Genomic DNA, 14,715 nt, shown 5'->3' on the forward strand with positions numbered 1-14,715 from the left:
TGACAAAAGCCCGTACCGAGCTACTGAGCGTCTCTCCTGCAGAGTCTTCCACTGGAGTTTATCTATCATCTCCGTAACGCTTTCGCGATTACTAAATGATCCTGTAACGAAGCGCGCTGCTCTCCGTTGGATCTTCTCTATGTCTTGTATCAACCCTATCTGGTACGGATCCCACACTGCTGAGCAGTATTCAAGCAGTGGGCGAACAAGCGTACTGTAACCTACTTCCTTTGTTTTCGGATTGCATTTCCTTAGGATTCTTCCAATGAATCTCAGTCTGGCATCTGCTTTACCGACAATCAACATTATATGATCATTCCATTTTAAATCACTCCTAATGCGTACTCCCAGATAATTTATGGTATTAACTGCTTCCAGTTGCTGACCCGCTATTTTGTAGCTAAATGATAAAGGATCTATCTTTCTGTGTATTCGCAGCACATTACACTTGTCTACATTGAGATTCAGTTGCCATTCCCTGCACCATGCGTCAATTCGCTGCAAATCCTCCTGCATTTCAGTACAATTTTCCATTGTTACAACCTCTCGATACACCACAGCATCATCTGCTAAAAGCCTCAGTGAACTTCCGATGTCATCCACCAGGTCATTTATGTATATTGTGAATAGCAACGGTCCTATGACACTCCCCTGCGGCACACCTGAAATTACTCTTACTTCGGAAGACTTCTCTCCATTGAGAATAACATGCTGCGTCCTGTTATCTAGGAAGTCCTCAATCCAATCACACAATTGGTCTGATAGTCCATATGCTCTTACTTTGTTCAATAAACGACTGTGGGGAACTGTATCGAACGCCTTGCGGAAGTCAAGAAACACGGCATCTACCTGTGAACCCGTGTCTATGGCCCTCTGAGTCTCGTGGACGAATAGCGCGAGCTGGGTTTCATACGACCGTCTTTTTCGAAACCCATGCTGATTCCTACAGAGTAGATTTCTAGTCTCCAGAAAAGTCATTATACTCGAACACAATACGTGTTCCAAAATTCTACAACTGATCGACGTTAGAGATATAGGTCTATAGTTCTGCACATCTGTTCGACGTCCCTTCTTGAAAACGGGGATGACCTGTGCCCTTTTCCAATCCTTTGGAACGCTGCGCTCTTCTAGAGACCTACGGTACACCGCTGCAAGAAGGGGGGCAAGTTCCTTCGCGTGCTCTGTGTAAAATTGAACTGGTATCCCATCAGGTCCAGAGGCCTTTCCTCTTTTGAGCGATTTTAATTGTTTCTCTATCCCTCTGTCGTCTATTTCGATATCTACCATTTTGTCATCTGTGCGACAATCTAGAGAAGGAACTACAGTGCAATCTTCCTTTGTGAAACAACTTTGGAAAAAGACATTTAGTATTTCGGCCTTTAGTCTGTCATCCTCTGTTTCAGTACCATTTTGGTCACAGAGTGTCTGGACATTTTGTTTTGATCCACCTACCGCTTTGACATAAGACCAAAATTTCTTAGGATTTTCTGCCAAGTCAGTACATAGAACTTTACTTTCGAATTCATTGAACGCCTCTCGCATAGCTCTCTTCACACTACATTTCGCTTCGCGTAATTTTTGTTTGTCTGCAAGGCTTTGGCTATGCTTATGTTTGCTGTGAAGTTCCCTTTGCTTCCGCAGCAGTTTTCTAACTCGGTTGTTGAACCACGGTGGCTCTTTTCCATCTCTTACGATCTTGCTTGGCACATACTCATCTAACGCATATTGTACGATGGTTTTGAACTTTGTCCACTGATCCTCAACACTATCAGTACTTGAGACAAAACTTTTGTGTTGAGCCAACAGGTACTCTGAAATCTGCTTTTTGTCACTTTTTCTAAACAGAAAAATCTTCCTACCCTTTTTAATATTCCTATTTACGGCTGAAATCATCGATGCCGTAACCGCTTTATGATCACTGATTCCCTGTTCTGCGTTAACTTTTTCAATTAGTTCGGGTCTGTTTGTCACCAGAAGGTCTAATATGTTATCGCCATGAGTCGGTTCTCTGTTTAACTGCTCAAGGTAGTTTTCAGATAAAGCACTTAAAAAAATTTCACTGGATTCTTTGTCCCTGCCACCCGTTATGGACGTCTGAGTCTCCCAGTCTGTATCCGGCAAATTAAAATCTCCACCCAGAACTATAACATGGTGGGGAAATCTACTCGAAATATTTTCCAAATTATCCTTCAGGTGCTCAGCCACAAAAGCTGCTGAGCCAGGGGGCCTATAGAGACATCCAATTACCATGTCTGAGCCTGCTTTAACCGCGACCTGCACCCAAATCATTTCACATTTCTGATCTCCGTCAATTTCCTTCGATACTATTGCACTTCTTACCGCTATAAACACGCCTCCCCCTTCACTGTTCAGCCTGTCTCTGCGGTATACATTCCAATCTGAGTTTAGGATTTCGTTACTGTTTACGTCTGGTTTCAGCCAACTTTCTGTCCCTAGTACTATATGGGCGTTGTGATCGTTTATTAATGAGAGCAGTTCTGGGACCTTTCTATAGACGCTCCTGCAGTTTACTATTAGCACATTAATATTGTTATTCCCTGTTGCATTTTGCCTACTCCTACCTTGCCGCGTCTCAGGAGGCGTCTTGTCGGGCCTAGGGAGGGGATTCTCTAACCTAAAAAACCCCCATGTGCACTCCACACGTACTCCGCTACCCATGTAGCCGCTTCCGGCGTGTAGTGCACGCCTGACCTATTCAGGGGGACCCAACATTTCTCCACCCGATAGCGGAGGTCGAGAAATTTGCACCCCAGATCTCCGCAAAATCGTCTGAGCCTCTGGTTTAAGCCTTCCACTCGGCTCCAAACCAGAGGACCGCGATCGGTTCTGGGAACGATACTACAAATAGTTAGCTCTGATTCCACCCCGCGAGCGAGGCTTTCCGCTTTCACCAATTCCGCCAACCGCTTGTACGAACTGAGGATGACCTCTGAACCCAGACGGCAGGAGTCATTGGTGCCGACATGAGCAACAATTTGCAATCGGGTGCACCCAGTGCTCTCTATCGCCGCCGGTAGGGTCTCCTCCACATCTCGGATGAGACCCCCCGGCAAGCAGACAGAGTGAACACTGGCCTTCTTCCCCGACCTACTCGCTATTTCCCTAAGGGGCTCCATCACCCGCCTAACGTTGGAGGTCCCAATAACTAATAAACCCCTCCCCCCGTGTGCCTGCTCGGACCTTGCTGAAGGAGCAGCCACATGTCCCCTCACAGGCAGAGCGGGCGATGCCACACGGCCAGCCTCCACATTGACCTTCCGCCTCGTGCGCCGCGAACGCCGCTGAACCCGCCACTCCCCTTGGGGAGAGGGTGGCCCAACCGCGCCCGGTACCCGCGAAGATGTCTCGACAGCAGGGACAGTGGGTGAAGCATGTAACACCTGGGGTGTACCTTGCGACGCACCAGACTCCCCACTGCCGCTACACTCCGAGGCAGCAGCCTGAAGACGGCTGACCGCGGCCATCAACACGCTCAGCTGTTCGCGAACAGTGGCCAGCTCCTCCTGCGTCCGTACACAGCAGTCACACATCCTATCCATCCTAAGGAAACAATTTACTGAAGAGAGTTAATCAACCTTTAACTAGACTGCTAATTCACTAAAGGCGGCTGCTTATTCACTAAACTGTGGTTGCTAGCCACTTCTTGTAGAAAACAATGAAAATAGCACTACCTGTCTCTGGACTGTATTGAAAACAAACTCTAGCACTACTGGCACTATGGTTGACTACAGGGACTCTCTCTTACTGTATTCAAAACAAACACGAAATCTGTGGAACACTATTAAGAGCACTCGAAAAATAAAGCTTCCTAAAAGCAAATACACACGGAAGAAGAAGTGACAAGTAAGAAAAATACAGTTAATACTTAAATTAAGGTAGCTCGCTGCACAGCAGACGTGAAGCAGGCGGCAGTTACGACGACACTGACACTGACTATGGCTGACTAAAGGGACTCTCTCTGACTGTATTCAAAACAAACACGAAATCTATGGAACACTAACTGAACTTCCCCGAGGTCAGCTTCTACTAGTTTTTCCATTCGTCTGTAAAGAATTGGCGTTAGTATTTTGCAGCTGTTACTTATTAAACTGATAGTTCGATAATTTTCACATCTGTCAACACCTGCTTTCTTTGGGATTGGAACTGCAGGGAACACAATTTCTTAACAATTCTGTTAATTCTTAGCGTCCTTCTGTAATAACATTCGTCGTATCCATCGATTGTCTTCTAATCCGGCTCTCCTACAGTCCATGATTTAGTTCTGTGCAATGCTGTGCTCTAGATGCGCTTTTCCACAAATGTTTTCAAAAAAAAAAAAAAATGGTTCAAATGGCTCTGAGTTCTGTGGGACTTAACAGCTGTGGTCATCAGTCCCCTAGAACGTAGAACAACTTAAACCTAACTAACCTAAGGACATCACACACATCCATGCCCGAGGCAGGATTCGAACCTGCGACCGTAGCGGTCACGCGGATCCTGACTGTAGCGCCTAGAACCACACGGCCACTCAGCCCGGCTCATAAATGTTTTCCCCAAATTAAAGAATGTGTAGTGTAGATGAATAAAATTCAGTAAGTTCAATATGCTTACAACAGTTATTTGCCGAGTAAGGCCAATATAGGTCCCAGGAGTTTGTTACGAAAGCTGACAATCGTCAAATATTCAAATAACGCCAATAGCCTTGTTGGCCAACGAAAGCCGAAAGAAGACAACAAAGTGTGAAATAATGCTAGAAGCGTTCACTTAAAACTAAAGCAAAATTTTGTCTGTTGATACTGAGAAAAATCCCATGACTTTTTGCTCTTACGTGATGTCATTGAATTATTTATACCTCCGATAACTCAAAGACAACGAAATGGAGTATGGCACAGAAGAGCCTGACCTCCGGTGTTTCGGATTCCGAAATTCTTTCACTGTGGAACAACGTGTCGCCCTGAAATCGTCTCACGAACATCGAAATGACAGTTTTTTATATAAGTGAACTGGCGGTCTCACTTCTCGCTACAGCAAAAAATCGTGTGAAACAAATAATTTTTGAAATAATCCCAATTTTGCTGAGGAATTTTGTTTTCAAATTGGCTTTTGGTAGCCTACATCAAATGCAGCACCTGTGTAGCAAAAAGCTTCTTCATTCAAAATGTACCGTATACTCCTTCCTAATGTGCCTTCGGTATCAGCAGATTCCAGTTTCCATCGTTCAATACGGTAATATGGTTTTCTCGCTGTTTTCATTTTTAGTTGCTAGACGCGTGGAGGAAACCGGCTGTGTGTATATTAAAATATGAAGCAGATTTCTCGTAAAAGTTCACCAACTTTCGGTTAATCTCCTCTGTCGATAAGGAAACCGCAACCGACGCATTTGAAAACAAGCGTATGAGGCTCTGTTTGTTACTGTCAGACCTTGTAGAACAAGAGACAGAAATGGTATGTGTTAGCATGGTTCACTACAGCTACAGAATAGCAACACCTTTAGGAGGCGCACTGAGGATTTTTTCACCGGAAGGCACTTCAAGCGTAATCAATATTGGTGAAAGCTATCACGGTTGCATTACAAATGGCAGTGCCCAAGAAATCAGAAGAATGGAGGAATCGGAATTTAGCGAATTTTTTTAAGAATTTGCGCTGAATAAATGATGCTTTGATCCTAGTTAATGACGGAAACGACTCATGTTTTCCATTTTGTACACGAACAATAAGAATTTGGACTTCATGTTAACATCCTGGAATTGAAATCGATGGTGTCTCCAAGAAATCCATTTATCTCTGAGTTCAGGAGGCTAGTATGCCTCAAAGAAAGTTTTCGACTAGCACGTTCTTCCTGCTTTTACTTACACCTACGAAACATGAACAATAAAATAAATCACAAAAAGGAATCTGAGAACCTGACAGAGGACAGTTACACATCGATGTCAGGCCCCACTCGATCTCAAGGTATCACGATGTTAGTATAGAGGCCAAAGTGAATGACCAAAGTAAAACATCGGTAAAGGCACTGTAAATGAAATGGTCAGAAAATGTCGCAAGACGAAATGACCGAGGGGGACAACAGTAGTCATCAACTGTACCCCAACTGAGACAAACCACCTGAGAGTTAGATCATATGACCGCTTAGATGAGGACACCAAATGGACCAGATGACTCTTCAAGAACGACGTGAATGACGAACTTCCAAGAAAGGGCAACATCTCTTTAAAGATAACTGCATAGTATTATTACTACGGTAGGGAAAACTTTCTCAGGATACTCTTGAGACTTGAAATACATTACTGCGCAAATGCTGCTTTGGTATAACGACAATCTTAGCGTCACATAAAAAAATTCTTCTTGGACTGGGATTTGTAGCTCATTGCTCTGCGCTACAATAGATATACAATTCGAACCTGCAACACATTTTTCTTCAGTGTTTTTAGTTTATCTATTTTCCTGTCTTTTATATCTAATTTTGCATATCTTTTTTTTCCTACCAGTAATTCATAAACAGCAAGCAGCTGTTTCACGAACTGCGCGTTCTAAATAAATACGAGTACACAAATTTAGTATTGATTGAGTAGTATTAAAATATTATTTGTGAAGCCTTTTTCCTTGGAATTGTTGCTGGAGCTGTTTGTAGCTTACCACAGTGTTATGTGGTCGTCTGCAGTATGTAAATAAGCGATGGTGGCTGTTTTACAGCTCGAAACATCTATGACTACTGAAGGAGGAACGACCTTGGGGCTTTTGTGATGATTCCGTACGTAGCAAAATTCGCGAGGCTAGCTAACAAGAGGTTTGATTGAGAAACCATTAAGACTGATATAAAATCGGGACATTTGTGATAAAGTCGACATTTGAAGAAAAGAATATTAGGGATAGGGTTCTTCCTTGAGAGACGGAGTTCAAGACGTAATTGGGAAAGGTTAGGGAAGGAAATCGATAGTACCCTTGCAAAGGAAGTATCCCGGTTTTAAGAGATTAGGTAAATCACAAGAAAACTGAGTCAGGCTGACTGAACGGAGATTTGTACCTACGTCCTCTAGAACACGAGTAACACATTATCTTACTAACTTACTAGTGCGGCATCTTGCTGGGTCGCAGTAGTTTTGTTGTATTAACAAGTAGAGAGTGATTATTCTGTACAGTAGTTCAACTAAGAAGACGAGCTGCACCCTAGAGGAAATGTAAATCAACAGATCAACTACACGTAACCCTTACTTAGCATCCAGAGAGGGTGGAACAGCTGCATGCTAAATACACGCGCGAATGACTTCATCATTTCCTTACTTTAGCGCCTTCTACATGTGTACTCGGCGGAACAGGAACTGAAATGTTGTGCACTGACTCATATAGGAACACTTCAAATTACTTTTCACTGTCAGAATACAGTACGCAACGAAACATTCTTTGTGAATCTAAATGCGGATTCAACAGGCTTTCAACAGAATATTCAGTAAAACAAACAGTATTGAATGTATTGCAAGCGGAGACGTTCTCTCTGTTAATAACAGGGTGTCCTTTGATAGTAATTATGTAGACTAAAAGTTCCATATCCTTTCATTCTTAATTTTATATCCTACCAAAAACTATGCGGTGTTTATTTGGATCAGGCATTAACATTTTCTATAACCTTTCAGTCACAGGCGCAGTGCGTATAGAATGTAGAGCGATACGATTTGGTGAGGTAGAAACAATCACTGCCGTAATTTTTCGACATACTCTAACGTGATTTGTTGACAGCCTCAGTAAGTGTAAATCTGTTAGAAATGTCATATTATTTCTTTTCAAGCGTGGTAATGTTTAATGTGCACCTTACATAAGAAAAAAAGAGAAGTACAAGACATTCACTACAATAATTAAACTGAAGATTTGATTATTACTTTTATCTGTGAGAAGAAAATAATCGTATTGTTATTTGTATGAACGCAGAACGTCCTGTCAAAAATCAGGGCATCGCTTTTAATGAGGAAAATTTTAAAATGTTCATTAAAGCGATTTAAATGATCCTAAATCAGTCATATATGTATTCAGGAATCTCTACCTAGGAAGCAAGAAAAGAAGAAACCTTCGCATTTTAATTTTAGCCATGCATAATGGACCTTTACAAGTTCTATTCACATTAACTGCATCTGCATTTTATAAAGGCTTTACTCCTACATATTACATTCATATTAATTACATCTGTATGTCACAAACGCTTTAGTTTAAAGTAAATTACTTTCAGAGCTTTCCAGATAACTGTTTCGACATAAAACATTATGACTTTCGGTTTGGTTTGTCATGAAACATTGATCTTTGCAAAAGTTTGAAATGCCTGATTCCGTGTGTTATCAACTAATACGAGAACGCGGTTATATATCTACATATGTTATACCAATGTAAGATTTCTAAGAATTCCGGTAATATGAAACGGACACTATGAAAACACCAGTGGACTGATGACCTAAGAAGTTAAGTCCCATAGTGCTCAGAGCCATTTTCAAAACACCATTTCGGAAGGTAAAATACGATATATATGTAATAGCAATTGCTAAATACTTATGATACGATGGACGAAGGCTGTGTTTGACGGTTGGTAAGAGAAGCAGTATGCTACACGCAAGACGTTTCAGTGCCATATGATCACGTCACTTGGTGGCACTGAAAACTGAGAACGAAATAGGGAAAGTAGCGGTTCAAGGAAAATGTATGGATAATGGTGGGTTTCGGTGGCAATCAATTCTAGGAATGAGAAACTTTGGCTTTTGGAAATACTCATGCTATTAGTGACTTATTGTCTGCATATCCAAGAAACATAACCTTTCTGATCTTGTCTCTCCGTGAGATGTGCAGGGTGTGTCACAGTTAATGGCGTAAATGCATGCAGTTGAAAGTACACGATACTAGTAGCAAAAGTGTCTAAGTAAACACGGGCTTTAAAGCGTATACATTCAAACCTTTGAGCACTTCTTCGTCTTCTTCGTCGTCTACTTCAAGCTATTTGCTTTTCATATTTTCAAAGGTGGTAGTATGGATTATATCAAGGAAACAAACATCCTATAAACATTTGTTCTAAAGTGCGAACCTTCTCCTGGGCTATGAGCACTTCTTCGTCTTCTCCTCTACGGAACAAGTGCTCAAAGCTCTTGAGGTATGTACTTTAAGAGCCCATTTTCTTGGTTTTTTTCCTTGTCTTTCTCCATACTACCTACTGCCAAATTATGGAAGCAAAGAACTTGCAATAGAAGAATTTTGTTTCACAATATCGACAATGAAGAAATGCTCGTACCTCGTAAGGTATGCCTTTTAGAGCCCGTGTACATTGGGACATTTTTGCATCTAGTATACTTGCAATTGTAGGCGTTTACGAAATGAATTATGACACGCTCTGTAGAATAAAGACATTTATTTTTACGGTTCCGCGTAAGGTAAATTTCTCCTCAGCCCGAATATGAACTGAGCACCGTCGTAATGTTAGTCATTGGTGATGATAAGGTACTGGATTAGATTATGAACGTACATTGTGGAAATAAAACATCACAGACGAAGTGGTGAGCTTCATATCACATAATAAATCTATACAGTGCTTGTTCGGTGTTTCAGTTGTTACATCTGTCTCCAACTTAGCGGTAGAAGGTGGTGTACGATTCATAAACAACTTCACACGAACATTCCTAATATGCAATTCTTATGAGGACTCAAAGATCACCTACAAAGCGTTCATACAAATTACATGAAACAATCTCTCCCCATCTTTCACCGAGCGCAGTTCATAATTACTGTTATTTCACATTTTGCAGTGTATTTGGCTTTCGTAGAAATTGTGAAATGATAGCTTCTTCGATTCGATCATGCTGTTCTACTTTCTATTAACGAAGAACCTGTGTGAATCCCATCATATATTCGATTATTACGAACAACGTGTTTTGTTATGGGCATACTATTAAATTTGAGAAAAGGAACTGGTAGTTCTGTAACATCCTTCCAGTTTTTATTTATATTTAACCCTACAATCCTCTGTTGAGCAGTTAAGGAGTCATAGATATCAGATTGGTCATTTGTAGATTTTCTCGTTTATATGTACTATTAAGTGGTGCAACAACAATGTTTTTCCATTATTGTAATGCTTCGTTCACGGTTTCATTTCGGAACAGTGATGAAATAACTGTTTACTGCCTACTGCACCCACTAATGTTTAGTGATTCTAAATGTATAATCACCTTTTGTTCACTTATTTCAGTTTAAAACAGACCGGACTCCATTGGGACTTGTTAGATGGTTCACCGTTTTCTCATTTCTCAAACTGAGAAATTGTTCTTCCTATTCTTGTTAGTATTTCCTCAGGTCGTAAAGAAACAGCATCACTAGCAAAACTTTTTAACGATGCAATTAAATTCAGAGGCCAGTGATTCGCTTCATGCACGTGTAACTCAGAAAGTGTGAGCTACCCAATTTAAAATAAAACGAAAATGTGGCTCTGAGACCTACTCAATGTTCTCCTTATACTTCAAGGACTATGTACAAAAATCTTTACACGCTGTGTGAATCACATAAATACTGCTGTCAATAATCCAACAAACATCAAATAACATCTTGTGGTTAATGGCGTGTTGTATACATTATCCACAGAAGTGCCATTAGGAGGTAGTCCGAAGCTCGCCGGTGATATTTTCAGAAGCCTTTCCTAAGACCGTTAGTTTCGTATGGGGTGATGAGTTTTATTACAACTGCTCACAGTAATTCTCATTGCTAACTTCGAACCGAGAGCTTGAAATGTGCTCTCGACACAAAAGGTCGACAAGTGTGTGGAAGATATAGTAACTGCATTAGTTTTGCTGCTTCTAGATGACGGAGTCCCGGTTTCATTTCCCGGCCGGGTCGGATATTTCATTATGCGGTGACTGGGTGTGGCGTTGTTCTCACCAACAGGTGATTAACATGCGTGGGACCTGCCATAGTGGAGTCAAATAAAAATAATAGCATACGGGGGCCAAACAACCATAAATGGAGTCAACCGTCCTATAATGACACACGACCATCTCATTTCACTGATTCCATCGAGCTGTGAAAATCGGTTTAGGGCCACCGACAGTATATGCGGTCCCTCTCAGGATACTGTTTATGACACAGTTTGCTGAAACGAGACCCATTATATCGTAGTATCGTACTATATGGTCTACAGGGAGCATGACGAAGTAGTCTAGCCTGAACAACCACTGCAGCTCACGCTGCTTCTGGCCTTGCCATGATGTATGCTACGCCTAACGTCACTACGATGGAGAGGAGGCCTACCCTGGAATGGCAGTAGTGTGGGACACAACTTACCTCCCTCACAATGGAGAGAGAGGCGAAGCCTCTTCTTTTTCGGTTGCTAACATTGTTCACGGGCAATGTCCATCTTCACCCCGGTCTTCATGCTGATGCTGCGGGTCTCGGCTCAGTTGATAGCAAGGCGTAGGCGTTAGTGGTCTGTTGCGGGGTTGGAACTCCACTTTCCCTCTCCAGAGGACACGTGTTGCTGGCATTTGTAACTGAAAGGAGCTAGAGTTTATGGAGGGAAGAACATCTTCGACGAGTGGTCACAGTTTATTGACGTGTTGGCGGTGTGTGCGTCATCTGCTCAAAATATGACTGATTTAGCGTTGCCCACACGACAAAACCTTGGATCCCAAGGGGCTTAGAGAAAGGCTATTGGCGAAAATCTGTTTAAGCCCCGATACTATTTTTGACTCTCCTGTCCTGTTCATCCTGGCGACGTAAGGTTATCCTCTGTGTGTAGCTACAAGAATACGCCTATTTGTCCCCAGAAAAGGTCCGATGTGATGGAGCTGGAGCTGACTCGAGCCCTCCGATGTATCAGGTCAAGGCGAAGAAGAGTTCGATATACACGGCAGTGCTCATTCCTGTTCTGCACGTGGTTGCTCGAATTTTGTACCGTAAAATGCAGCTCGTGGAAAAGATCCAATCCCATGAGGTAAGGTGTTGCACTGTTTTTTGCTTGCAGGAAACAGTTATCCAACAGCAGTAAATTTATTGAATAATTTTATAACGCTACCAGTTTTGATGCCTCATTGGCGCCATCTTGAGCCCCTATACACAAAACGAGATAACTCGTTCAGACGTGTGTGCTTACTAAAAGAACCACTATATCGAACCGGCTCCATTGTCTCTACGATCCATCAAAAATTTTCGTCTGTCTCTACGCTTTCGTAATCAGAAACCAAGGAACCGGAGAAGACGAAGGAGGCTCTCATCTGTGCTGATAACCAAATACAGTTCCACAAACAAGATCCTTTTTGAAATCGCAAATTTCTGCAGATTTCCTTTCTTGTTTAGATCCCTTTCTTTAAAAATATAGCTACGTATTCCATGTCTATAGATAGTGATGGTCGTTACAGATCTGCTAATGCAGCCTAAGTCGGTTTGGAAAAATTACTCGGATATCCAGTGAGGTTATGAATTTGTGCAAAATTTGTATTATTTCTGACATGATCACTGTTAGCCAAATAAGTAAAAAAACGTCTGCCCTCTCGATACGACTATTTTACATTGTTTAAGAAAGCTTTTTCATCTTTTGCGCACACCGACTCGACTAGCACTATAAGGGATGGCCTTGCTCGTGCATTTTACTGACTACCAAACGCACGGCTATGCACCGTTTCACGGAAGACTGAAACCTAACGTGAATGACATCACATGAAAACATTAAACATTCAGTTGGCGCCGACCTAATGCACTGTTAGCAGTGTACTAGCGCTAACGAAACTACGAAGCGGGCGAACTTCAGCGGTCAGAGCCGGACCAATCCAGGGACCTTGAAGTGTCTCATTTCGTGAGGGCTACTCCAATCACACACTACCGACTTCACCGTTATTGTAATTTAATCCAGGTACAAGAACAGTCATTGGTTTCCAGCTGGAAAATCCTTAGTACGCTGTTCTACGGATTCTGGCAGTTTCAGTCAGTGGACTGTCGATGGTAACAGTGTTCCAGTGAGGCGGTTACTAACTCCACACGAAATCTGTCGAAGCACTGCGTAAAAGACAATTGACTGTTCATTGTAGACTGGAGACTGATCTCCGAAGACTGTTCTGCAGTACGTCGGGTAGTAGGTTATGTCACTACGAGGAATGCTATACCAAATCTGCAGGATTGCCTGCCGGACCTGGAGATCACGTGCACCTCCCCTGTGATCTGTCCAAGTGAAATGATGACATTTTTGCGTATGGTTGGCACCCCTGGAGACAGTGTAAAGAAGACTGGCCGCTGCAAGCAGCCTCTGTGAACAACCGCTGAGGCCCGCGCTGCTGCTGGGCAAACTGCCATGTATACCACACTGAACGATGCTAAAATGAAAATGAAAGGGAGTCCTACCAAGCAGGGGTAGTAGCATGGGACACAACATCACAAACAATCTTAAAAGGTGTAATGTTCGTGAGCCCACTATCTTCACAATGAAATCGAATATTTCATCTGATAAGATTTTCGTAATTACATTTGCGAAAATAGGGAAAGTTTTTCCAAGCAGGAGAAAATTCTAGAATCTTGTACATCCACGACAAATAAATGATAGCCTTTCGTTTCTTGCGAACTGCATTGAGTGTCTGTCTCTCACAGCATGAACTCATATAAGACGTCAGTTAAATTTTGGCTGCATTCATTATACAGACTGAGCAGACAAAAGTGACGGGACACCTCCTAACGTCGTGTCGCGCCTCGTACCGACTTAGCATGGACTCAACAAGTCGTTTGGACTCAGCAAGTCGTTGGAAGTCCCCTGCAGAAATACCGAACAATGCTGCCTCTAAAGCCGTCCGTAATTCCGACAGTGTTGCCAGTCCAGGATTTTGTGTGCGAACTCACCTCCAGATTATAGCCCATAATGTTGTATGGGATTCACGTCGGCTAATCTGCGGGTCGAAATCATTGGCACGAATTGTCCAGTATGTTCTTCAAACAAGTCGCGAACAACTGTGGCCCAGTGAAACGGCACAATGTCGTGGGAACGTGAAGTCCATGAATAGCACAGAAAGGTCTCCAAGTAACTGAACATAACCATTTTCTGTTAATGATAGGTTTAGTTCGACCAGCTGTCCCAGTCTATTGGATGAAGACGCAGGCAGCACAATTATGGAACAACCACCACGTTCCACAGTGCTTTGTTGACATCTTGGGTCCTTGGCTACCTGGAGTCTGCGCCACACAAGAACACTATCGTCAGCTCTTACCAACTGAAATATGGACTCATCTGATCAGGCCACGGGTTTCCAGTCGTCTAGGGTCCAACCGATATGGTCAAGACCGCAGGAGAGGCGATGCAGACGATGTCGCGCTGTTTGCAAAGGAACTCGCATCGGTCGCTTGTTGCCGAAACCATTTAACGCCAAATTTTTCCGCACTGTCCTAACGGATACGTTCGTCGTACGTCCACAATTACTTCTGCTGTTCAGTGTTGAGGTATGCTTGCACAGACAACTCGACGTAAACGCCGCTGCTCTCGGTCCCATGTGAGTACCTACAACTACCATTCCACGTTCACGTCGTGCGGCCATCATCACGTCCGCAAATCTTTTCACATGAATCATCTGATACAAATGACAGTACGTTCCCAATATGAAGATGTATGTGAGAAACCAGTCATGAAAAGTTCAGCGTTTTGTTAAAACGACATATGTTGTTAACGTTTGTTGGAAGACAGATTAGATTGGATTAGATCTATTTTCCATTCTATAGACCCAAAAA

The sequence above is a fragment of the Schistocerca cancellata genome, chromosome 8 (genome assembly GCF_023864275.1).
Source record: "Schistocerca cancellata isolate TAMUIC-IGC-003103 chromosome 8, iqSchCanc2.1, whole genome shotgun sequence".
In the NCBI taxonomy this organism is placed as follows: Eukaryota; Metazoa; Arthropoda; class Insecta; order Orthoptera; family Acrididae; genus Schistocerca; species Schistocerca cancellata.